At 44.5% G+C, this 24,449-nt stretch overlaps 1 protein-coding gene and 1 non-coding gene across 3 annotated transcripts in view; one reads left to right on the forward strand and one right to left on the reverse strand.

Moving 5' to 3' along the window:
- LOC144601768 (sodium-coupled neutral amino acid transporter 3-like) overlaps positions 1-24,449 on the reverse strand; it is a 155,696-nt gene that overhangs the window by 88,563 nt on the left and 42,684 nt on the right. The window contains exon 1 of one of the 2 annotated variants that reach the window (XM_078414158.1): positions 23,081-23,353. The exons of the other annotated variant lie outside the window; for it this stretch is intronic. The gene's annotated coding sequence lies outside the window, so the exon portion shown is untranslated. Of the gene's footprint in view, positions 1-23,080; positions 23,354-24,449 lie in introns of those variants that run through there. 2 annotated transcript variants of the gene reach the window in all.
- On the forward strand, positions 2,240-2,311 carry trnap-cgg (transfer RNA proline (anticodon CGG)). The gene has a single exon. It is a non-coding gene; the product is annotated as a tRNA-Pro (tRNA).

Raw genomic sequence — 24,449 nt, forward strand, 5'->3', positions numbered from 1 at the left:
TTTCTTCTTTTTGTAGGTATCTTTTCAAACAAACTAGATAAATCTACTTTAAAAATAAAACAAACCTGGGAAGAAGACCTTAACATTGAAATTGATGACGATGTCTGGAAGGTAGTACTGAAAAGTATTAAATCCTGTTCTATTAATTCTAGGCTACAACTGATTCAATTCAAGGTTATACACAGATTACACTACTCTAAGGTTAAGCTGCATAAAATCTTTCCTGATCTCTCACCTTTGTGTAATAGATGCAAGACCGCTGAGGGTACACTCGCTCACCACTTTTGGACTTGTCCAAAACTTCACAACTTTTGGTGTCTTTTATTTCAATGGTACTCTACTGTTTTAAACGTCACTTTAACTCCGGACCCTGAAACTGCTCTATTCGGGTATTCCACAACGCTTGAGAAGCTAGACCATAATGCTCGCACAATCTTGGTTTATGGTATGGTAATTGCCAACAGATGTATTTTGAAACCATGGAAATCAGACTCTGCTCCTCAGTTTGAGACTTGGTTAAGAGAATTAATGGGCATTTTACACGTAGAGAGGCTGAGATATGAATTGTCTGGCAACCCTCAGAAGTTCTTCAACATATGGAACCCAGTGCTGCAGCATATTAAGGACAAGTAAAACTATCCCCTCATTGCCACAAGCTTTTGTACCTTCTTTGAATCCAGCAGTGAAAATACTGAAATATTTGACTTGTGAAAATTACCTTGACTCATGTTTTTGTGCTTTTGTCTTTTTTTGTCTTTTTTTGTCTAGTTATGTTTTTTTTTAAATTTATTATTTTTATTTATTTATTTGTTTGTTTTTGTTTGTTTGTTTTCATGATTATGTAGGGAAGGGGAGGGATGGGGTTTACTGTTGTTAATTAATTAATTAATTTAATTAAAAATTAAAAAAAGAAAAGAAAAAGAGTTTTGGTCACCCAAAACAAAGAACTACATCCATAAAAATTACTGCCTGTGTGGCGGTGAAGAATACAAACAAATCTCCATAAATCTATTAGGTGAAGAAAGACACAAAGTCTGAAAAAGGGTTCCAACCCAAAACGTCATCCATCCTTTTTCTCCAGAGATGCTGCCTGACCCGTGGAGTTACTCCAGCACTTTGTGTCTCTCTTCGGTATAAACAAGCATCTGCAGTTCCTTCCCACACAACCACCCATTTTCTAATTTAAATTTCTTTTCTCCTCACCGACATACTGCCTGCAAGTGTGAAGGCTCAGTGTTAACTTCGCCCTGCCATACCACTTCTCATTCATTCTTGGCGAGATGGAAGGAAGGCTCCCTTGCTGGTTGCCACAGGGAAAGCCATTGCCGGAGTCCTATCAACTCCCTCCTCCCATTGTCCAAAGTGCTGCGGGCAAAATCGCAGAAGGATTCTATCCATCTAGAAGCACAGTGGACCTGTGACAACTTCAAATGAAACGCAAGAGCAGCGACAACCAGCGCCTTTCTCGGCCTCACTGAACCCTTTGACCTTATCAACTAGGAGTGTCTGTGGAGCACTCTCCACGGACTTGCCTGAAGAACTTCATCTCCATCTTAACCTGCTTCACGGTAGAAATTGAATCATTAGCACCTGCCTTCGTTGGAAGGTTGCTCCTGAGAATAAAGCAAATGGTCCAGGTCTCATCTTAATAACCAGGTCTACCTGTCGGCATCGACTTGGTGGGCTGTCGGGCCTGTTTCTGTGATAGAAATTCTCCAATTCAGGGCCCTCTGAGTTTAGTTTAGTTTCGAGATACAGTGTGGGAACAGGACCTTCAGCCCACCGAGTCTACACCGTCCAGGAATTGCCCCCATACACTAGTACATTAGTAAGCCCAACACACTAGGGACAATTTTTTTTGAAGTTAATTAACCTTCACACCTGCACGTCTTTGGAATGTGGGAGGAAACAGGAGCACCCAGAGAAAAACCACGCGGTCACAGCGAGAACGTATAAACTCCATACAGATAGTACCCAGTAGTCAGGTTCGAATCCGGGACTCCGGCACTGTAAGGCAGCAACTCTACCGCTGTGCCACTGTGCCACCTGAGCTGTCATGAATCTAGGCTGTCATTTGAGTCCTTTACCAAAGGAATGCTGTATTGATAGAAGTGCATTCTTCTGACAGAACCTTTTACATCAACATTCTGACTTCTCTCAATTAGATATTATTGATCCCAGAATAACGGGATAATTCCCCGCAGTACTCATCCCTCAATCAACACTCATTGATTGCAGTGGCTCGTTGGTCTAGGGGTATGATTCTCGCTTCGGGTGCAAGAGGTCCCGGGTTCAAATCCCGGACGAGCCCACATTTTAAGAGTTCGATCCTGACCTTGGGTCTTGTCCGTGGGGTGTTGGCACATTCCCCCTGTGACCATAAGGGTTTCCTTTGAGTGGCTCTAGTTTTCTCACACTTCCCAAAGATGTGCGGGTTTGTAAATTAATTGGCCGTCTGTAGATTGCTCTGGTGTGTCGGGAGTGGATGCATGTGGAACTAGTGTGATCGGGTGATCGATGGTCGCATGGACTCGGTGGGCCGAAGGGCCTGTTTCTACGCTGTTCAGTCGATCAATCCACACAGATTATGCAGTTATTATCTTATTGCTACGGATTTGCTGTGTACCTATTGGCTGAAAGATTCATACAGCATTGAGAGCAAAATTTACCAGCTGGGAGCTGGAAATAGAGGGGAGTGAAAAGTGAAGGACTCAATATAAAGATGTGGACCATGTTCCCAGCAAGTCTGTAGCATTTGTAATAAAGTTATCAAAACCCTCACATCTAAGTTCATAAGACATAGAAGTGGAATTAGGCTTTTTGGACCATCGAGTCTACTCCACCATTCAATCATGGCTGATTTAGTTTTCCTTCTCAGCTCCATTCTCCTGCCTTCTCCTCGTAACCTTTGACACCCCATACTAATCACGAACCTGTCAATCTCCGCCTTAAAAATACCCAATGACTTGGCCTCCACAGCAATGAATTCCACAGATTCACCACCCTCTGGCTAAAGAAATTCCTCCTCGTCTCCATTCTAAAGGTAAGTCCTTTTATTCCGAGGCTGTGCTCTCTGTGCCCTCTCCCACTACTGGAAACATCGACTAGCAAGACTTCATTCCAGGACAAAATAATTAACAATGAAAAATTAGCTTAGGTCGATGTTTCTTTCATTCAAAGACCACTTTTGTTTCATTCTTTTGCTTAATTTATGGGAGAGAGTTCGTACATACAAATGATGAAACTGATGAGAATGTGGTGGGAGAGCAGGAAAGGAAGGACTTCAATTCCATAGACAATGAATTCCTGAACCATGGAATATTAACAATGGGCCATTGAGAGTCATGACCCTGAATGCTTGTGTGCTACTTTGGATCACATGTAAAATCAGCACCATCGCAACACTGAAAGAGGCCATTCAGCCCTTTGAGACCATATGACCTCTTTGTAGAGAAAACCTTAAGGTGAGAGGTGCAAAGTTTAAAGGAATCAAAAACCAGAGGACATAGGGTTAAGGTGAGAGGGGAACGGTTCAATGGGAACCTGAGATGCAACTTTTTCCACACAGAGGGGGGTGGGTTTATGGATCAAGGAGGTAGTTAAGGCAGGTACTATCACAACATTTAAAAGACATTTGGATAGATGCATCGATAGGAAAGGTTTAGAAGGATATGGGCCAAATGCAGGCAAGTGGGACTAGTGTAGATGGGGTAAGTTAATCAGCATGGGCAAGTTGTCCAAAGGGTCTGTTTCCATGCTTTATGACTATGACTCTATGAGATATGCGGGGCAAGTTATTTTACACAGAGGGTGTTGGGGTTTGGAATGCACTGCCAGGGGTGGTAGTGGAGGCAGATACAATTGTGGTGTTTAAGTGGCTTTTAGATGAGCGTGTGGATATGCAGGGAATGTAGGGAAATGAATCACGTGAAGGGAGATCAGATTGGTTTATTATGTTCGGCAAGGTCCGTTCCTGTGCTGTATTTTTCTATGTTCTTTGTTCTAAATCTAGTCAATCCCATCCACCCACTCATTCCCCATGATCTTACAGTCTTTTTTCATCCAATTCCCTTCGGCTGAGTGTGTAGGAAAGAAAACTGCAGATGTTATACCGAGGATAGACACAAAATGCTGGAGTAACTCAGGAGAAAAGGAATAGGTGACATTTCGGGTCAGATCTGAAGAAGGGTTCAGAACCGAAATGTCACCTATTGCTTTTCTCCGGAGATGCTGCCAGACCCGCTGAGTTACTCCATACTTTGTGTCTCACTTCTGCTGAATCTGCTTCCACAACACTTTCAGTGCATTCCAGATGATACCAACACATGTACCTGTATATGCTGCATTTTACAGACAAACACTAGGGTTTGTTACAGGACCACGATCCGATCAAAGGCTTCAAATAATAATAACAACTGCACCTCCCTTTCAGATTTCTGATATCCATACTTTAGAATAAGGTTACAATTATGACCTATGTGGCTACAATCACAACTTTTAAAAGACATTTGGACAGATCTATGGGTAGGATCAGTTTAGAGGGTCATGGTCAAATACAGGCAAATGGGACTCAGCCAGTCTACCAACACGGCCGGCCGGCATGAACAAGGAGGGCCCAAGGGCCTGTTTCTGTGTTGTATAGATCTATGACACTATTACTCTGATTCTTAATCCGTTCTCAGATATCATTATACTACGCATAATTGCACAACATCAATACACAACTCGATGACATTAAGTCATTCACAGGTATTTTTTCCAAAGTTAGATTGCCTTATATTTAACAAGTTTAGTTTAATTACAGTTAATATCCCACACATAAGTTTTTCTAGTATTATTCCCCAAAAGAATATAGACATTGAAACGTGGCAAATAAAAAATTACAAGGACCACACTTAGATTCAGAGGTGTGGAGGTACCTGTATTTTCTGATTGTAAAATTTAGCCTTCACAGGACAGTAAATTTGAAACCAGTGTCTAGTATTTGTCCGTAATATGTGCTGGAGGTGATGTGGAGCTATTTGTTTGTGGCTACGATCTGTATAGGTGACAGATTCACTGTGTGATACAGGAAAGAATAGTAATAACATGTGAAAGGGAAGCAACTACAAGACCATGGAGAACCAATCAAGAAACAAAAGAAGTAAGAATAGAAAGGCAGATTATTATCTGAATGGTGTCAAGTTAGGAGGAGGGGGAGTTCAACGAGATCTGGGTGTCCTAGTGCATCAGTCAATGAAAGGAAGCATGCAGGTACAGCAGGCAGTGAAGAAAGCCAATGGAATGTTGGCCTTCGTAACAAGAGGAGTTGAGTATAGGAGCAAAGAGGTCCTTCTACAGTTGTACCGGGCCCTGGTGAGACCGCACCTGGAGTACTGTGTGCAGTTTTGGTCTCCAAATTTGAGGAAGGATATTCTTGCTATGGAGGGCGTGCAGCGTAGGTTCACTAGGTTAATTCCCGGAATGGCGGGACTGTCGTATGTTGAAAGGCTGGAGCGATTGGGCTTGTATACACTGGAATTTAGAAGGATGAGGGGGGATCTTATTGAAACATATAAGATAATTAGGGGATTGGACACATTAGAGGCAGATAACATGTTCCCAATGTTGGGGGAGTCCAGAACAAGAGGCCACAGTTTAAGAATAAGGGGTAGGCCATTTAGAACGGAGATGAGGAAGAACTTTTTCAGTCAGAGGGTGGTGAAGGTGTGGAATTCTCTGCCTCAGAAGGCAGTGGAGGCCAGTTCGTTGGATGCTTTCAAGAGAGAGCTGGATAGAGCTCTTAAGGATAGCGGAGTGAGGGGGTATGGGGAGAAGGCAGGAACGGGGTACTGATTGAGAGTGATCAGCCATGATCGCATTGAATGGCGGTGCTGGCTCGAAGGGCTGAATGGCCTACTCCTGCACCTATTGTCTATTGTCTATTGAGATGGTGGAATCTTAAGCAAAACACAAAGTGCTGGAGGAACTCAGTGGGTCAGGCAGCATCTGGGGTGGGAATGGACAGGTGACATATTGGGTCGGGACCCTTCCTCAGACTGATTGAAGTTGGTGAGGAGAAAGCTAGAAAAGAAAGGTGGAGGTGAGACAAAGCTTAGGAAGTGATAGGCGGATAAAGGCAAGGGCGGGGTTGATTGGTCGACGGATGGACTTAGCGACGAAGGCTAGATGTAAAACAGAGACAAAATGGAAGATGCAAAACAGAGACAGAGACAGAGAAGAAGAGGGGAAAAGGAGTGGAATGTAAATCCAGGGGTGACGGAGGGGAAGAAAGAAGAGGGTGAGAGGAAACAAAGAACAAGTACATGGATGGGACCTAACAGGGGCTTTTAAAATTATGAAGAGATTTAATAAGGAAGCTGATATGTTATCATATCAAATCAACCCAATATGTTTTCACTTTCAGGAAACCCAAAATTTGAAGTTTTCTAGGCACAATTGTCACGTAAATCCAATTGATGCATTTATGGTGAATCTAGACAAGAAGATTTGGAAGAAGGATTGTAAGGACATTGTGAAAAGTAGTAGATTGGGATACAGCTTGTGCAGAAACTGGGAACCAGCACAGACCAGATGGGACAAATGGCATGTTTCCATGTGGTACTCCCTCAGTGGAGTCAGAATGACTGGTATTTCCTATGTACTATGCTATACTCCCTCAGTGGAGTCAGAATTACTGTACTTCCTATGTACTATGCTGTACATCCCCAGTGCTGAATGAGGAGATGCATGTGGCCAAACCATCAGATAGCAAATCAGCAGCTCCATCTCCGACCATGATGACCCTCTGATGTCAGCGTCACTGCTGGGAGAATGCCGTTGCTCCACTTCCCAAGTGAACCCCTCAATTAAATCTCAACCCCGTGACTCACACTCCCGCGCGTATCCATTATTCTTCTCTGCCGAGTTAAGCCATGGGAACAGAGACCGCTGTGTGCAACTGAATATTTCAACGGCAAAGTGCTGATGCCACCGTGTCCTTGCTCTCCGCTGGAATTCCAATGGACGCCAGCGCTGGGCAGTATTGATGCTCATTTATCAACCTTTGCCTGAAGCTGTTTGTTTATTTCTTTCCCCCTTCAAAAACACGTTAAACATAAAATGGCTTTTGCCTACCAATGTCAGCATGGGCCTTGACCCCCTCTGCGACCTCAAGCGTCTTATCATCATGTATCTACTTTCCATTAATGCTGCAATGCATTTTTTAACCCACAATTTATTTTTCTGATTCGGTAACCGATAGATTTTCCGAGATTTCTCAAGCACTGCGCATTCTCAAGATTTAAAAAAATTATGTTTCTGCAGCAAAGTTTGACTTGGGTTATGCCTGTCAATTTATTTAAATAAAACTGTGTTTTCAAACTCCTAGTGGATTCATTCCGAATTTGCATTTTTTGTGACTATGCCTTCATATGTTTCTACCATGTCCCTTTTGATTTTGGGAGATAGTCAGAAAGAAACTTCCTATAAGCTTCCTCTTTTTTAGTTCAGGTTAGTTTAGAGATAACAGCAGCATTGAGACAGTCCTTTCGCCTCACCGAGTCCCGGCCGACCAGCCAACACCCAGTTCTATCCTCTACACTAGGGACAATTTACAGAAACTAAGTGACCCGCACGTCTTTGGAATGTCGAAGGAAACCAGAGCACCCAGAAAAAACACACGCGGTCACAGGGAGAATGTACAAACACCGTACAAACAGCACCTGTAGTCAGGATCGAACCAGAGTCTCTAGCGCTCCAAGGCAGCAACTCTACCACTGTGCCACACACAGCGTCTGTGCAAGGCGAGGCTTGTGAGCATTCCCTGTGGACTTTCAGAGATCTGTTACTCCCTGTGGGAAGTCAGGAAGTCATTCACTCTTCTCAGCCTGTTGCTTTACTCAGTTCAACAATGACAGTCCCTCAGTTTGAAGTTGTCCCTCAGTTCAACATGAAAGACAACCTTTTCCACACAGATGGTGGCGGGCATATGGAATGCACTTCCATGACAAAGTAGTTGAGGCAGGTACAATGCCAGCCAGTGGCACAGTGGTGCAGCAGTAGAGTTGCTGCCTTGCAGCACCAGAGTTCAATCCTGTCTATACTTACTGTCTATACGGAGTTTGCCTGTTCTTCCCGTGACCGCGTGGGTTTTCTTCAGGTGCTCTAGTTTCCACCCACACTTCAAAGACGTACAGGTTTGTAGGTTGATTGGCTTCGGTAAAATTGTAAATTGTCCCGAGTGTGTGGGATAGTGCTAGTGTGCTGGGATCACTGGTCGGGATGGACGTGGTGGGCCGAAGGGCCTGTTTCCACAATGTCTCTCTAAACTAATTCATGACCATTAAGTATTATTTACATTCCATTATTTCGGTATTAATTATAACCCATTAATAGGCGAGTCTGAAGAAGGGTCCCAACCGAAAAAGTTACTTGTCCCTTTCCTCCAGAGATGCTGCCTGACCCGCTCAGTTACTCCAGCACTTTGTGTCTGTCTACGTGAGGTCCATTACTGTTTTGTGGGAAGAGCAAGGCCTGGCTGGCCTCAACATCTCTTCTTTGTCTTCACCCCAAAGTCTTACTTGCGACTTGTTAAGTTGCTAGAACTCTTTATTGAGAGAGGAACAAGAAAAAGGCAGCTGCCACTCTGCTCCCAGTAAACCCGCACAATGGCAAGGAAACTCGTGTAATTGTTGCTTGTACACTGTGGGTGGGTGGTCAAAGAGCCATTACATAAGTATTTATTGTTGCGGCTTCTAATTGCCAATAACACTAGCCCCACACTGCCAACTCTCAGCGGATGCACACTCACAATGGCATGTTCAGCTTTGTTTCCTCCTGAAATGTCTTCCCACAAGACTTCCATTAAGGCCCGGCCGGTGAACAAAAGCAACTTGACCGTTGTGCAGCACCTTTAACACACAGCAAGGCTTCCTGAGACACTCCACCAGCATAGTGATGGGAACTGAGCTGGGGGAAGTAGGTCACATGTTTGGGAAGGTGATGGGACACAGAGTTAGCTTTGAGGAGGCTTCTGATGAAAGGTGGAAAGAGAAAAGAATCAGGAAACGCTTTCCAGACTCCGGAGATGGTGATATTTATACAGATGAGGGGCTCTGTTTTTAAAATAATTCTAACGGATGTCAGTAATAGAGGCTACCTGCTGGGTTACTCAGATTGACCTGACGAGGGCAGAGAAGAGGCGACGGGTGGTTTGCATTCCTTGACGAGACACATAAAGGCCCCACGCATTAGAGAGAGGACTAACTGATCATCATGTGTCCGTGCCCTGACTAAGAACATCCTACACAGCACGAGCTAAAGTTGGCCCATGCACAGAATTTTTTTTTTCTTATAAAATAAATTCTTGGTCTCTCTGCAAATATGCCCTTCACTGGGTTTAACGGAACAGGTTGGGAGAATGGAGTGATTACTAATGATTTTAAGGCTCTGATAAAAACAATGGGAGTATTTAAAATGGGGCAACAGTATGAAAGAGCTGCATTTAGTCCGTAGCCCTTGAATAGTGGGCACTATTCATAAACTTCAATGCCCTGTTGCACAGCACTAAAGATCTGTGTTTGTCTTTCAAGATACATGCTATTTTCCTTTCCCTTTTCTGCCATGATATATAGAGCGGGAAAAATAATCATAATAATCATCGTTAGAAAATGACAAAGTATAACCTATGATATACAAAAACGGGATAAGCACTGATTAACAGGGCGGCAGCAGAGAGGTTTTTGGCAGGTTCAATTCCTTGGAGAAGCCTTCATAGAAATATCCACATTGGGAAAAGGACAGTTTCCATTACATTGCAAGAAAGATTTTACAAACATATTTCTTCTTTGTAATTCAACGCTAACCTCTAGTGAAAGACCCAATTAGTAATACACTTCATAACATTGGAACTAGGAAATGTGCATTGGCTGCTGTGGATTGCAGATTGACAAATGATCTCTTCTGGATTTATTCAGTTACTTTCACAGCTTCAGTGAAGATGGTCGCTGTAGTGGCAATCAATTTTACACATAGCTAGATCCTATAAACATCGTTATCATGGCTGTGTCATTTCTTTTGGTTAAACTGAATGTGGGATAAATATTGACCCAGATGCAGGGGAAAATTCACCTTCAGTACTTTGAAATGGTGTCTTGGCACTTTGCAGGAACACTTCAAAGGACAAACCCAGCCTTGGCTTAACATTTCATCCAAGAGTTTACACATTAGTGCATCACTCTCGCAGTATTGCCCTGGGGTCTCCCCTAATAACATGACAGAAGTTTGAAACACTAATTTCAAGTATTAGTTTATATTCTCATGTTTGGAACACTGTGGTGGACATTTTGGTTAAGATCATGGCTTGCATGAAATCATGTAGTAGACATTATGAATTTCTGAGGACATTCAAATTTGAGAAGGATGCTCCATAATCCCTCACCGTTGACCAAGTAGGAGGCTTCAGCGAAGTCAATAAATACCGTGGACATTGGTTGGTTCTGCTCTCTACATCTCTACTTTAGGTGATGTTTTTTGTTGGCCCTTCAGTTGCCTATGCATCGGCTTCTTTTCCCACTGAGGAACCGTGATGTTTCCAGTCCAGGAATGAGTTTGAGTTTAGTTTATTGTCACGTGTGCAGAGCTACAGAGAAAAGCTTTTGTTGCGTGCTAACCAGTCAGCGGAAAGACCGTACATGATTACAATCTGGCCACGTGTGGAATTCTGTGCCACAGAGGGCAGTGGAAGCCAAATCACTGGATGGATTTAAGAGAGAGTTAGATAGAGCTCTAGGTGCTAGTGGAATCAAGGGATATGGGGAGAAGGCAGGCACGGGTTATTGATTGGGGACGATCAGCCATGATCACAATGAATGGCGGTGCTGGCTCGAAGGGCCGAATGGCCTCTTCCAGCACCTATTTTTTATGTTTCTATGTTTCTATCCACAGTGTACAGATACATGATTATGGGAATAACGTGAATAACGTTTAGTCCAAGATAAAGTTCAGTAAAGTCCGATCATAGATATTGCGAGGGTCTCCAATTAAGTGGATGGTAACTCAGGACCGCTCTCTAGTTGCTGGCAGGATGGTTCGGCAGCCTGATAACAGCTGGGAAGAAACTGTCCCGAAATCTGTTTTCACACTTCTGTACCTCTTGTAAACATTTACAAAGTAAATGTGAAAATGCTCATATCTCCTAAACTTTTCCTGTCCATGTATGTGTACAAATGTCTTTTAAATGTTGCTATTGCAGGAGTAAAATAGCACATAAAATAACACATAACACATGTTATATATCTGATGTTAAGTACATCCGGTGAAAGAAGACATAAATTCCACCTAACTTGGGTTATGGTTCATTTGTCCCTGTCAACTGAGGTGTCTGCTCCCTCCCACAACATGCCGCCTCTTCACGCACACAGCAGCAGTCGTGCCAATGAGCTATTCTCCTGTCGACGTGTTTGCGAAATTGGGTCAGCCTATAAGCAGATGCGCCATAGCTCTAATCTGCTCAGTTTGTTGTTCTTTCAAAGTAAAGGCTGCCCCAGAAATTCAAAACGGAAGAAATCCTCCTGTTAATCCCTCCAAGCACTAATTCTCTGAACAATACCGTAGCAGTACTGTCAATGGTGGAGGCAAGATAATAGTTATTCCAGCAGCAACACAAACTTTAAAATGGGCTTGCACGCAAGCTTGTTCAGCCAAAATAAGTGAATAGGATTTGTTCATCTTTTTCCTCTGCTCTTCATTGATGAAATGCTTCCCCAGTCGGGGGAGCAGAGATAAGCTGACCTCTGGATATGATGTTCCACAGATGGGGTTTATCCCGATTCCCCAAACATCACCTGCCTCTTCTGCCCCTCGTGGCTGAAAATCCCCCAGTCTAGAATGGCCAACTCTCCAGGTAGTTCCTCAAGCATATTGGTTCAGAAAATCATCCCTTATGCACTCCTGGAATTCCTCCCCTATAGCCCCCCCCCCCCTCCCTCCCTCCCCACCCCACCCACGATCAGTCTGAATAAGGGTCCCAACCAAAACGTCACTATTCCATCTTCTCCAGAGATGCTACGTGGCACTTTGTGTCTTTACTTTGTAAGCCAGCACCTGCAGTTCCTTGTGTGTACCTGTTACTAATTGCACAAGCCAACCTGGAGACAGATTGAAGTCACCTGTGATTACAGTTGTACCCTTATTGCATGCATCTCTAAGTTGTACCTTTAGAGTATGCATCTCTAAATTGCATCCTTATTGCATGTGTCTCTAAGTTGTACTCTGAATGCATGCACCTTGCATGTTTATTGCCATTCCCACCAACACAGTTACCGTTTGGGGATCGGTACACAACTTCCACTACCACGACCTTACCTTGGCACTTCTCAATTCCACCCATAATGATTCCACATCATCCAACCTAATACCCTTCCTCATTGTTGCATTAATCTCTTCTTTAAGCAGCAATGCTGCACACTTCATTTTCCTTTCTGCCCGCCCCTCCAATATACCACGATTTGCAATTCCTCTCCTTGGTCTCACTGCAACCATGTCGCCATAATGCCCAGTAAACCATACCTGTTTACATCTATTTGCACAATTAATTGATCTACTTCAATGAATAAGCTCTAAACACTACAACACGCAGCTTTTAGGTTTGGCTTTAACCATTCTTAGTTCATTCACATGATTTTGCACCGTGGCCCTGTTTGCCTGTTTGCTCTTAGTTTCTCTGGATTCCATCTTAGTATTCCCCTTCTGTTCTTGTTCTGCAAAAAAAGTCAAGGCTTGTAATCGCAGACTCAGTCTGCAGAGCGTACAACTCATTAAATGGTAGATTTATACAGTTGTTGTTAGATCGGATTAGAGATACAACAGGGAAACAGGCCCTTCAACCTACCCATGTCCACGCCGACCATCGATCATCTATTTTTCACATTAGATCCATGTTATCCAACTTTCTCATCCACTCCCTTCACAATAAGGGCAACTTACAGAAGTCAATTAACGTACAAACCCGCACACGTTCGGGATGTGGGAGGAAACCGGAGCACCCAGAGGAAACACACTGGGTCACAGGGAAAACGTGAAAACTCTACACCCGAAATCAGGATCAAACCCGGGTCTCCAGTGCTGTGAGGCAGCTGCTCTTCCCGCTTCACCACGATGATGTCCCAATGTGACTTAGACTTTAGCGATACAGCGCAGAAACAGGCCCTTCGGCCCACCGGGTCCACGCCAACCAGCGATCCCCCTACACTAACACTATCCTACACCCTAGGGGACAATTTACAATTTGAACTAAGCCAATTAACCTACAAACCTGCACGTCTTTGGGATGTGGGAGGAAACCAGAGCAACCGGAGAAAACCAGGAGGTCACAGGGAGAACGTACAAACTGCGCACAGACAGCACCCGTAGTCAGGATAGAACCTGAGTCTCTGACGCCTTAAGGCAGCAACTCTACCTCTGCCTCACTGTTCCACCCTAAATTATGACATTCATATTCAAATGAACTATATTAAAAGATCGTGTAAGAAAATAACTGCAGATGCTGGTACAAATCGAAGGTATTTATTCACAAAATGCTGGAGTAACTCAACAGGTCAGGCAGCATCTCAGGAAAGAAGGAATGGGTGTCTGAAGAAGGGTCTCGACCCGAATCGCCACCCATTCCTTCTCTCCTGAGATGCTGCCTGACCTGCTGAGTTACTCCAGCATTTTGTGAATATATTAATAGATCTATATTTAATGGCATCTGTAATACCTTTAGCTTCCCAACCACTTTAGAGTTATAGCTGCTTGCCTCATGCTCCTAAACAACTGAGCTGAAGAAGGGTCTCGATCCGAAACGTCACCCATTGCTTCTCTCCAGAGATGCTGCCTGTCCCGCTGAGTTACTCCAGCTTTTTGTGTCTATCTTTGAGTTAATGTCCCGTTTGTTTCTGTCCCCTTGATCCACTTGGAGTTCCCCGAGTAGAAGATTGTGAGAGTTTGTAGAGGAAATTGCTGAACAGGACAGCAATTATCCAGCACCTCCGTAAAATGAAGGAGATTTGAGAAGGATTAAAAACTTCACAAAGAGAATCAGTCCCAAAGAAGCTCGGCAGCATAGAAGTTCGAGTCAGTGGATTAGTATTCAGAGGTCCAGATAACTAATCTAGAGGTGTGATTTGAAATCGCATCAGGCAGCTGGAGAATTTAACTTCAAAAGAAACTCAAATCGAAAATGGTGACTGTAAAACTCCTGAATGGATTATAAAATCTATGTATTTTGGTAAAGGAAACCTGCCTTTTTGTTATCTTGGCTGCACTGTTACGCAACTCCAGACCCATCAATGTGTTGGACATTTAATTATTCTTGAAAATACCCTGGGAAATTGCTCAGTTCTGTGGTAATTAGGAAAGGACAGAATGTGCTGTCCCGTCCCATCCTGTAAATATATATTTTTTTTAATGACTGAAATCTTCCAACGTTTTCTTGTTCTCTCCATTCCACAGCTCAGAATATCTTTAAAGACGGTCTAACTTTTTAAATGATGCGGAAGTAAGTATGCTTGTGCTTGGTATTTAGCATGACATTTATAAGCCAACAGGAGCATAATTAATTCACAGAGAAAGAGAACCATATTTAATGCGGCCTTGCATCTGCGGCTTTCTGAAGATTCAATGCAAAGCTATGCAAAAGATGAGAACCTTTGGTGTTGCAATCAACATAACAACCCACTCTGCATCAGATGTACAATCTGGCAATTTTACTCTTTACACACATATTAACCTATTCTCCCTCTGCAAGCCTTGTTTTCTTTAGTTTATTGTCAACGTGTACCGAGGTACAGTGAAAAGCTTTTTGTTGTGTGCTAACCAGTCAGCAGAAAGACAAAACATGATTACAATCGAGCCACAGAGCAATTGAACCCATGCTGATTTGCATTATGCAGTTATATACTCTTCACATGACAAGCACGCTGTGTATGCAATACTTAGGACATTCCACATTTTTGTAAAAAGGAGGTTCATTGAGGTCACTACTTTTTGACTATGGTGCTTTAATGAAAGCTCCAATACATCAGATGCATTTATCAATAGATTATAGACATATCGCCAATGGATTAAGGTCCATAGCATGAACGGCTGCCCCAAAACAATTTCTCAGAAGTGCTACAACATCACCCACATGGTCACATGCAAGTCACTCTCAAAACCTTAGTACACAACTTTCACTCGCTGTTTAAACAGCAATGACAAAGAACAAAACATCAGTGGATTTCCAAGTGCTTCACTCCGCAAAGATTTTATCAAATGCTTAGGTCTGACATTTAAGTCTCAAAATGGAAATGTTTGGAATTTATATGTTTATTGATTTGTCGAAGTCCCCATGAAAAGGTCCAAGAATCCTTACATTTGGTGTGTGGCAATGCTCCAGTGATTAAGGACCAGACCAAAGGGGACAGGTACAGCCAGGATTTGGAAGGAAAGTGGAGTGTGTGGCTCAAAGCACTTTGAAAAAAAACAGGGGACAATGCAAGCAGATAAAAGAGTTCAGTGCAAGTTAAAAAATTTAGCTCCTTCTTACTGGAGGCAATTTAAAAGAAAGCAAAGAGACATCTTTACCTATATTTTAATTTAGAGATACAGCATGGCCCCCTCAGCCCATCGAGTCCTCACCAACCAGTGTTCTTGGTACATTAGCACACACTACACACTAGGAACATTTTACATATTTTACCAAAGCCAATTAATGTACATGTACATCTTTGGAGTGTGGGGTGAAACCGGAGCACCCGGGGAAAACCCACGCGGTCACAGGAAGAACATACAAACTTCGCACAGACAGCACCCGTAGCCAGGATCAAACCCGCTTCTGTTACTTTTTAACTGAGGATTCAGGCAGCCCAACAAACTCTCTGTCTTTGCCTGCCACTCTAAAGTTACAGGCAAGCCAGAAAATACCACCACCCAACCCCGGCGGCAACAAATGCCAAAGTCAGACCAAGCAAAGGCGGAGAAGCAGAAATCAGGAGATTTGAATCGGAGCACAGAGAGTGAGAGACAATGAGAAGACACAAGGTTCTGGAGTAACTCAGCAGGTCAAGCAGCACCCCTGGAGAACATAGATAGGTTATGTTTCGGGTCGAGACATCTGACTGTAGAAGGTGGGGAAGAAAGCTGGGAGAGAGGAGCTCCAGGATAAAGTCTAAAAGGTAATAGGTTGATACAGGGGAGGAGGGATTTCAGAAAGGCAGATGGTTGGACTAAGGCCAGAGATGAAAAGACAGAAGGTGTGAGACAGAAAGAGATAGAAATGGGCAAAGGGCCAAAGGCGAAAACAGCAAGTCATGAGGGGAAGGATGCAGAAGTGAGAGAATACCCGGCTTCATTATTAGCCACAACTAAAGTTGAACCCACTGAACTGTCAGGTAGTAGTCCACTGCACAGTTAAGTGAGCGGAACCAGATTTTGGGTCCATTGTTTTCTCTGGAGCGCCGGAGGTCGAGAGGAGACTTGATAAAAGTATATAAAATTATTAGAGGCATTAATAGAGTAGACAGTCAGAACCTTTATTCCCAGGATGGAAATGTCAAAGACTAGAGTGTAGACTTTTAAGGTGAAAGGGGTAACGTTTAAATGAAATGCGTGGGGCAAGTTGTTTTTACACAGACTGTGGTGGGTCCCAGGAATACACTGGCGGTGGAGGCCGATATGATGCTGTTAGTTAAGCACATGGATATGCAAGGAATGGAGGTTCATGGGTCACTGGCAGGCAAAGGAAATTGGTTTAACATAGCATCGTGTTCAGCACAGACAGTATGGGCTGAAGGGCCTGCTCCAGCGCTGACTGTTCTATGTTCTAGAAGCACAATGTGTATATGGAATGGGTTTGTCATCAGTCAATGGTGAATTCCTGTCCTTCTATGCTTCAACATCACGGTATCATTAGCAGGCAGTAACTAAAGAGGAAAACGGGGTGGAACCTCAGTCCAGATTGATGAAGAAACTTAAACCAGAGACAGTCGGCACTGAAGGAAATAATTCAACTCATCACTTGTGAGCAGTTCAATGAAAAACCTGTCCATTGAACACACTTCCCAACACCCCAACTAAGCTTCTTTTCCAGTGGCACAGCTGGTAGAGCTGCTGCCTCACAGAGCCTGAGACCTAGGTTTGATCGTGACAGGCTCTGTCTGTGTGGAGTTTATACGTTCTCCCTGTGACCACTAAGGTTTCCTCTGGGTGCTCTGGTTTCCTCCCACATCCCAAACACGTGCAGGTTTGCAGGCTAACTAGCCTCTGTAAAGTTTCCGGAGTGTGTAGGGAACGGATATGAAAGTGGGATAACATGGAATTTAGTGTAAATTACATAGAATAAATCTATTAAGTAACATAGACTAAAGTTTAGAGATACAGCATAGAAACAGGCCCTTCAGCCCACTTGAGTACGTGCCGACCATTGATCTGTTCACACTAGTTCTTTGTTATCCCACTTTTCATCCACTCCCAACACACCAGGGGCAATTTTACAGAGACCACTTAATCTACTAACCCGCACATCTTTGGGATGTGAGGAGAAACCGGTGCACCCAGAGGAAACCCACGCGGTCCCAGGGAGAACATGCAAACTCCACACAGGTGGACACAGGTCAGCACCCAAAGTCAGGATTGAACTTGGGTCTCTGGCGCTGTGAAGCAGCAACTCTATCAGCTGTGCTGCCATAGTGTGAACGATCACTGATGGTCGGCCTGGACTTTGTGAGCTGGAGAGCCGGTTTCCCCACTGCGTATTTCAATCAATCAATAAGTGGCATATTTGCTTTTGCAAGGCATTTTGTATCTGTTTCCACCGACTCTCGTGTGGCACATTCCACACTACCTCAACTTGATAAGTAACTTAATATTCTTCCCATCAACGCTCTCGGCTTTTTGGGCAATTTGCATAAAGGTTTTACTCTCTAGTTACTAATCTTCACTGCCAATAAAATCAATTACTACTCTAAACTAAACCTTTCATAACTGTGAAATTCTTTCTTAAATCTCCCCTTAACCTCCTGTGTTCTGACAACTTGGATTTATAAAATGCCACTGATATAGGTCGCTTCACAACGTTTGACGCCGAGCTACAAATGGATATGCCTTGGACAAAGGGCTTTGCAGGGATGTCAAATGAGGAATGAAGAGAGGAGCTTAAGAAGGGAAGAGAAGACCTCAGGGCTCTGGCAGATGAAGGCATGACCACCAACAGTGGGGAGGTTAAATTTGGGGGTGCACGAGAAGCCAGAATTGGGAAATGTAGATACCCCAGATGGCAATGTCTGGAGATTCCAGAGCTATGGAGCGCTGAATCCTTGAAGAGATTTGAAAATTAGGTTTTTAAAACCAAGGCGCCATTTAACCGAGCCAGTATAATTGAAAGGACACGCAATTAATGAATTAATTGAAATTAGAGTCATACAGCACGGAAACAGGCCCTTTGGCCCAACTTGCCCATGCCGACCAAAATACTCCATCTACACTAGTCCCACCTGCCCGCATTTGGCCCATATCCCTCTAAACCTTTCCTAGGTATTTATTCACAAAATGCTGGAGTAACTCAGCAGGTCAGGCAGCATCTCGGGAGAGAAGGAATGGGTGACGTTTCGGGTCGAGACCCTTCTTCTTCAGAAGAAGAAGAAGGTCTGAAGAAGGGTCTCGACCCGAAACGTCACCCATTCCTTCTCTCCCGAGATGCTGCCTGACCTGCTGAGTTACTCCAGCATTTTGTGAATAAATACCTTTGATTTGTACCAGCATCTGCAGTTATTTTCTTATATAAACCTTTCCTACCCATGTACCTGTCAAACCTGACACGAGAGAATACAGTTAATAATGAGAAGTTGGGGGCATGTCATGGGCAGTACTTAAATTAAGATTTTGGGTAAGAAAAGCATGGATAAAAAGTTCAGAACTAAGGCAGGAACAAGTGTTTCGTAAGGGGTTGAAATAAATGTTCTAAGCAATAGTGGTCCGTGCTTATCTGTATAAACCAATACAATAACATGGTTAAAAACTGACTGGTATAAAATAAAGGTAATGCTGGACATTCTCAGTAAATCTGACACCTAAAATTTGAGATGAAAATATTGGATTAACAATCATCTGTTACTTGTTCGAGCTGATCTTCTACCCACCGAGATTAATAAACAAAAACGTGGTGACTTATTAATGGGAATGCATTTCTCTATCAATGGAAGGAAGAAAATGACTCACTTAAAAGAGAGAGAGTGAGATGCAGACAGGATGAGTCCAGAATTTACCAACTCGAAAGCAACCCATTACTTTGAAGAGAGCAAAACACAAGAAATGAGGAAGTGTGGAAGCAGCAACGAGGCATTTTGGAGAGTCGCTGCTATTGATTGTTCTTTACTTTAGTTTACTTTAGAGATACAGCGTGGAAACAAGCCCTTCAGCCCACCGAGTCCGCTCCGACCAGTAATCACCCCTTACACATGCACTATCGGACAATTTCCAATTCTTACCGAAGCCAAGGGACCTATAAACCTGTACGTCTTTGGAGCGTGGGAGGAAACCGAGTACGCATAGAAAACCCACGCAGTCATGGGGAGAATGTACAAACTCTGTACAGATAAGGCCCGGAGTCAGGATCGAACCCGGGTCTCTGGCGATGTAAGGCAGCAACTCTACCGCTGCCCACTCTACTCCACAAGTGCGCTTGCTCTTCTGGCAAACCAAGAGGACATCAAATCACAATGACATTGAAAGGACTTAATGAAGGAGCAGAGACGATGAGCTGAGAAGGTGCTTGTGATAAGCATCAGAAAATCATGTAGAAGGAAGGGAGTCTTGGGTGAAAATGATAATGGGGCAGTGATGGATTCTGTGAGATTCAAGAGAAATGAAACAGGAGCAGGAGTAGGCCAGTTGGCCCCTGAGCCTGTTCCATGAGAGATAGAGAGAGAAGCTACAGGTGGGGAAGGAGCCAAACAATGGGACCTGAAGGCTCGCAAAATCATGAGAGGAATAGATCAGGTAGACGCACAGAGTCACTGGCCCAGAACAGGGAAATTGAGAACCAGTCAAAATAGGTTTAAGGTGAGGGAGGGAAAGATTTTACAGGAATCTGAGGGGCAACTATTTAACACAAAGGGTGGTGGGTGAATGTAACAAGCAGCTGGAGGAGGTAGTTGAGGCAGGTACTGTCGCAACGTTTAATAAAACGTTTGGACAGGTACATGGATAGAAAAGGTTTAGAGGGATATGGGTCAAATGCATGCAGGCGGGACAAGTGAAGATGGGAAATGTTGGTCAAGTTGGGCCGAAGGGCCTGTTTCCACGCTGTATGACTCTACGACTGCTAAACATGCTGACAAATATACTGATAAACTGCAGTTGTATGGCAGCTATCTGACTGGGAAAGATCCCGCAATGAGAACAGAGCTCTTTTAGACTGTCTGCTTCCACTGCTGGTGGTTGACAAACATCTAAGTCTGTACACTCACAGTTACAGACCAATATTACTGGCTTCTTATATTGCATGCCTGGAAAGTTTAGAGATACAGCAGGGAAACAGGCCCTTCAACCTGGTCCATGCCAACCATTGATCATCTATCCACAATAGTTTCATCAGAATCAATTTATTGGCCAAGTATGCACACATACAAGGAATTTGACTTGGTGCTTTGCTTGCACATGGTAAAAACACAATATACCGCATTCAATTAAAAAAACTTACAATTTTAAATGTAAAAGTAAAGTGCAAGAGTAAAAAGGGCCAGCTTTGCTATATATTGCACACATAGATATCTAAAGGGCACTTGGGGAGTTCATGTGTTTGGCTTCCAAATCAGAATGTAGAGGTGTAGTTCTACGTTATCCCACTTTTTTATCCACTCCCTATACATTAGGGGCAATTTTACAGAGGCCAATTAACCCACAAACCCCCACGTCTTTGGGATGCGGGAGGAAACCCACGCGGTCACAGGGAGAACGCACAAATTCCACACAGACAACACCCAAGGTCAGGACCGAACCTGGGTCTCTGGCGCTGTGAGGCAGCAGCTGTACCAGCTGCGCTACTGTGCCACCCTTGTGTGCATTTTTTCTTATTTGGAAATATCTTATTGCCCCTTCTAAACTAACGAAGAGTAGCACAGTATCTCGCATTGACAACTTTAACGAAAGCCAAGCAGCGTGATGTTTACGCAATTGACAATTACACCAAATATTCCAGCAGAGATCTCATGGAGATTTCATCAGAACTGGGGTGGGCCAGATTCAACTGGCAATGGCAGGCTGACATATTTTACAATCCACCTTTGGTGCTGGCGCACACAGCAAAAAGAAAAATCTTAATATGGCAGCAACACTAAAAATACAACGTGTATGGTGAAGATATTAGAGTCAACCTGCAACCAGTGCCAGAGCTGGCACGGGGAGCTTTGCTGTCTCAGACTATCCCAGGAGCAGCAGCTCCACAACATGATGGAGAGCTGGGATCATACATGTGTTGTGTGGTGGCCACGTGGTGCGTACAGAAAAAAGAGAAAGAGGGGCCAGATTCACCCACATTCACAACAGGTGGACACACACATGCACACACACACACACACACACACACACACACACACACACACTAGCACAAATGTACACACACAAAACAAGTGGACACGCGCACACACAACAGCTCGACACTCACACACACCCCAAACAGGTGGGCACACGCACGCGCGCACACACACTCATGGACATACACACACAAACAGGTTGACATGCACATGCACACGGACAGACACACACACAACAGGTGGGTATGCACACACGCAACATGTGGACAAACACACACACTCACACACATGCATGCACATACACACCCACCCAAAATACCCTCACACACACAGACACACAACCACACTCCCGAAAAGTAGACACACACACTACATGTGAAACGCATACAACACAGACACACACACAACATTCAGACATATGCACCCATGGAGGCAGAAACGCACGGCAACATTTTGCACACACACCATCATGTGGCAACACACATGAACACGTAGTAAAATAGCAATCAATCTACATGTACACGGAAAACACAGGAACACACACTGCACACCAATGTGTGGAGGAGATACACATGAACATGAGTGCACATACAAACACATAGGAGCATGCATCACACATCAATAACGGCAATACACCTGCATATAAGCACACACACACACCTATATATATGTACATACATATATATATGCATATATCAGCACTTGGACCCACACACACATGCATGCAATATTCACTGATACAAAGCGAGGGTGAGATAAGGGAGTTAAGGTGGAGATTTGAGTTTCATCCCGAGATAGACACAAAAACCTGGAGTAACTCAGCGGGACAGGCAGCATCTCTGAAGAGAAGGAATGGGGGACGTTTCGGTTCGAGACCCTTCAGACTGGAGTTTGAAGAAGGATCTCGAACTGAAACGTCACCCATTCCTTCTCTCCAGAGATGCAGCCTGTCCCGCTGAGTTACTCCAGCATTTTGTGTCTACCTTCGGCTTAAACCGGCATCTGCAGTTCCTGGCCACACATTTGAGTTTCATCCGTTCACTTTGACAAGTGGACCGCAGGTTGGCTGTGATTTCGGCCACTGCTGGCAAGGAGTTGCTCACTCACAGCCCAGAGTCCACGGCTGCGACCACGGTGCTTGCAAACACCTCACTGTTCCCCCATGGTCACCAAACCCCCCTCTTCCCATGTCACAGTGTTAATCTCACTGCCTCTGCCCTCAGCTGCAGGCTGTCCAGACCAGCTCACGTTGCAGAACTCGAGGAGAAACTAGACCTTGGGGAGCTGGCTAAAGTTTAATGCCAGCTGCTTCAGTGTGCAACCCCTCTCCTCTCCTCTCCCCTCTCCCCTCTCCCCTCCCCTCTCCTCTCCCCTCTCCCCTCCCCTCCCCTCCCCTCTCCTCTCCCCTCTCCCCTCTCCCCTCCCCTCTCCCCTCCCCTCTCCCCTCCCCTCCTCTCCCCTGTCCATGGTGAGAAGTCGCCTCTGTTCAACTCCCTCGCCCCTCTCTACAAAGCATGCAAAGGTTTCGTGGCTGCACATGTGTTTCTTACCGGCTGTGTGTGTGTGTGCAGACTTGTGGAGATAGTCCGAGTCTCTCTCTGTATCTCTCTCCTCCCTCTCTTGTCTCTTTATGTTCCACCTCCAGGGATGTTGCTTCTACAGATGTCAGGGTCGGTGTGGAGGGCGAGTGTCCCGGAGCCCGGCTGGTGTGTGTAGTAGGGAGGCAGTCGGGCTCTGTCTGAGCGGTGGGTGGGAGTCAGTGAGTGAGTGAGTGAGTGAGTGAGGAGCAGTCAAGACGCGTTCACCACCCTTCCTTCACACGGTGCCTGTCAGAGGGCAGTCACGCCCTCCCCTCTCCTCTCTGGCAAGCCCCCCTCGCCAGCCCCACTCCGTCCGCCCAGCCACAGCACAGTAACATCATTCATCAACCTCCAATCAATTACTGCACACTGGAATCTCACACTTACTGAAACACTGTGGCAAGGCATTGCATACAAATACACCGTTTATCTGCACTTCGTCTAATATACTGTACAGTTAATAAATATAATTATATATATAATTATATATATATATATATATGTTTTCACAATGTGGTTACTATTTATACAAGGATACTATCGAAGCACAAACGCACACGAATTAGGAGCAGGGGTGGGCCACTCGGCTAGAACTACACCTCTACATTCTGGTTTGGAAGCCAAACACATGAACTCCCCAAGTGCACTTTAGATATCTATGTGTGCAATATATAGCAAATCTGGCCCTTTTTACTCTTGCACTTTACTTTTACATTTAAAATAGCCCCTTGAGGCTATTCTAGCATTTAATAAAGGCTGTCGGACCTCATTCCCAATTCCATTCCCGTCTAAAGAGGTCCCCAGTAGAAATGTGTCTGACCATTCCTTGATTAGTGCGGATGTCATGGGCTATGGGGAGAAGGCAGGAGAATGGGGTTGAGAGGGAAAGATAGATCAGCCATGACTGAATGGCTGAGTAGACTTGATGGGCCAAATGGCCTAATTCTGCTCATGGAGCTTATGAGCTTCCCTCTGCAGATGCTGCCTGACCCACTGAGTTCCTCTGGCATCTGCAGTTTTGTTTTTACATTTTGTCTGCTCCACTGTGAAGTCTTCTCAAGGTATGCCTACTTTGAAGGAGTTCTCCTCCTCTCTCCGTTGGCAGTTCTGCAATACCCTCTCTCGTTGCTCCCCCTCTGTGATTCCCGCTGCTCCCCGACTCCAGACCATGTTTTAACCCGGACTCGCTACCACAGCCACATGGGTTTTCTCGGCGCTTGCCTGCGCCTCCACCTTTGTGCCTCATGGCTTCTAGCTTTGGTTCCGGACCTCCCAGTTCCGACGCAACCCGGTTTTCAGAGTCCAATGAAGGGCCCCGACCTCTGAAGCATCACCCATC

This window comes from Rhinoraja longicauda, chromosome 17 (assembly GCF_053455715.1).
Source record: "Rhinoraja longicauda isolate Sanriku21f chromosome 17, sRhiLon1.1, whole genome shotgun sequence".
Taxonomy (NCBI): domain Eukaryota; kingdom Metazoa; phylum Chordata; class Chondrichthyes; order Rajiformes; family Arhynchobatidae; genus Rhinoraja; species Rhinoraja longicauda.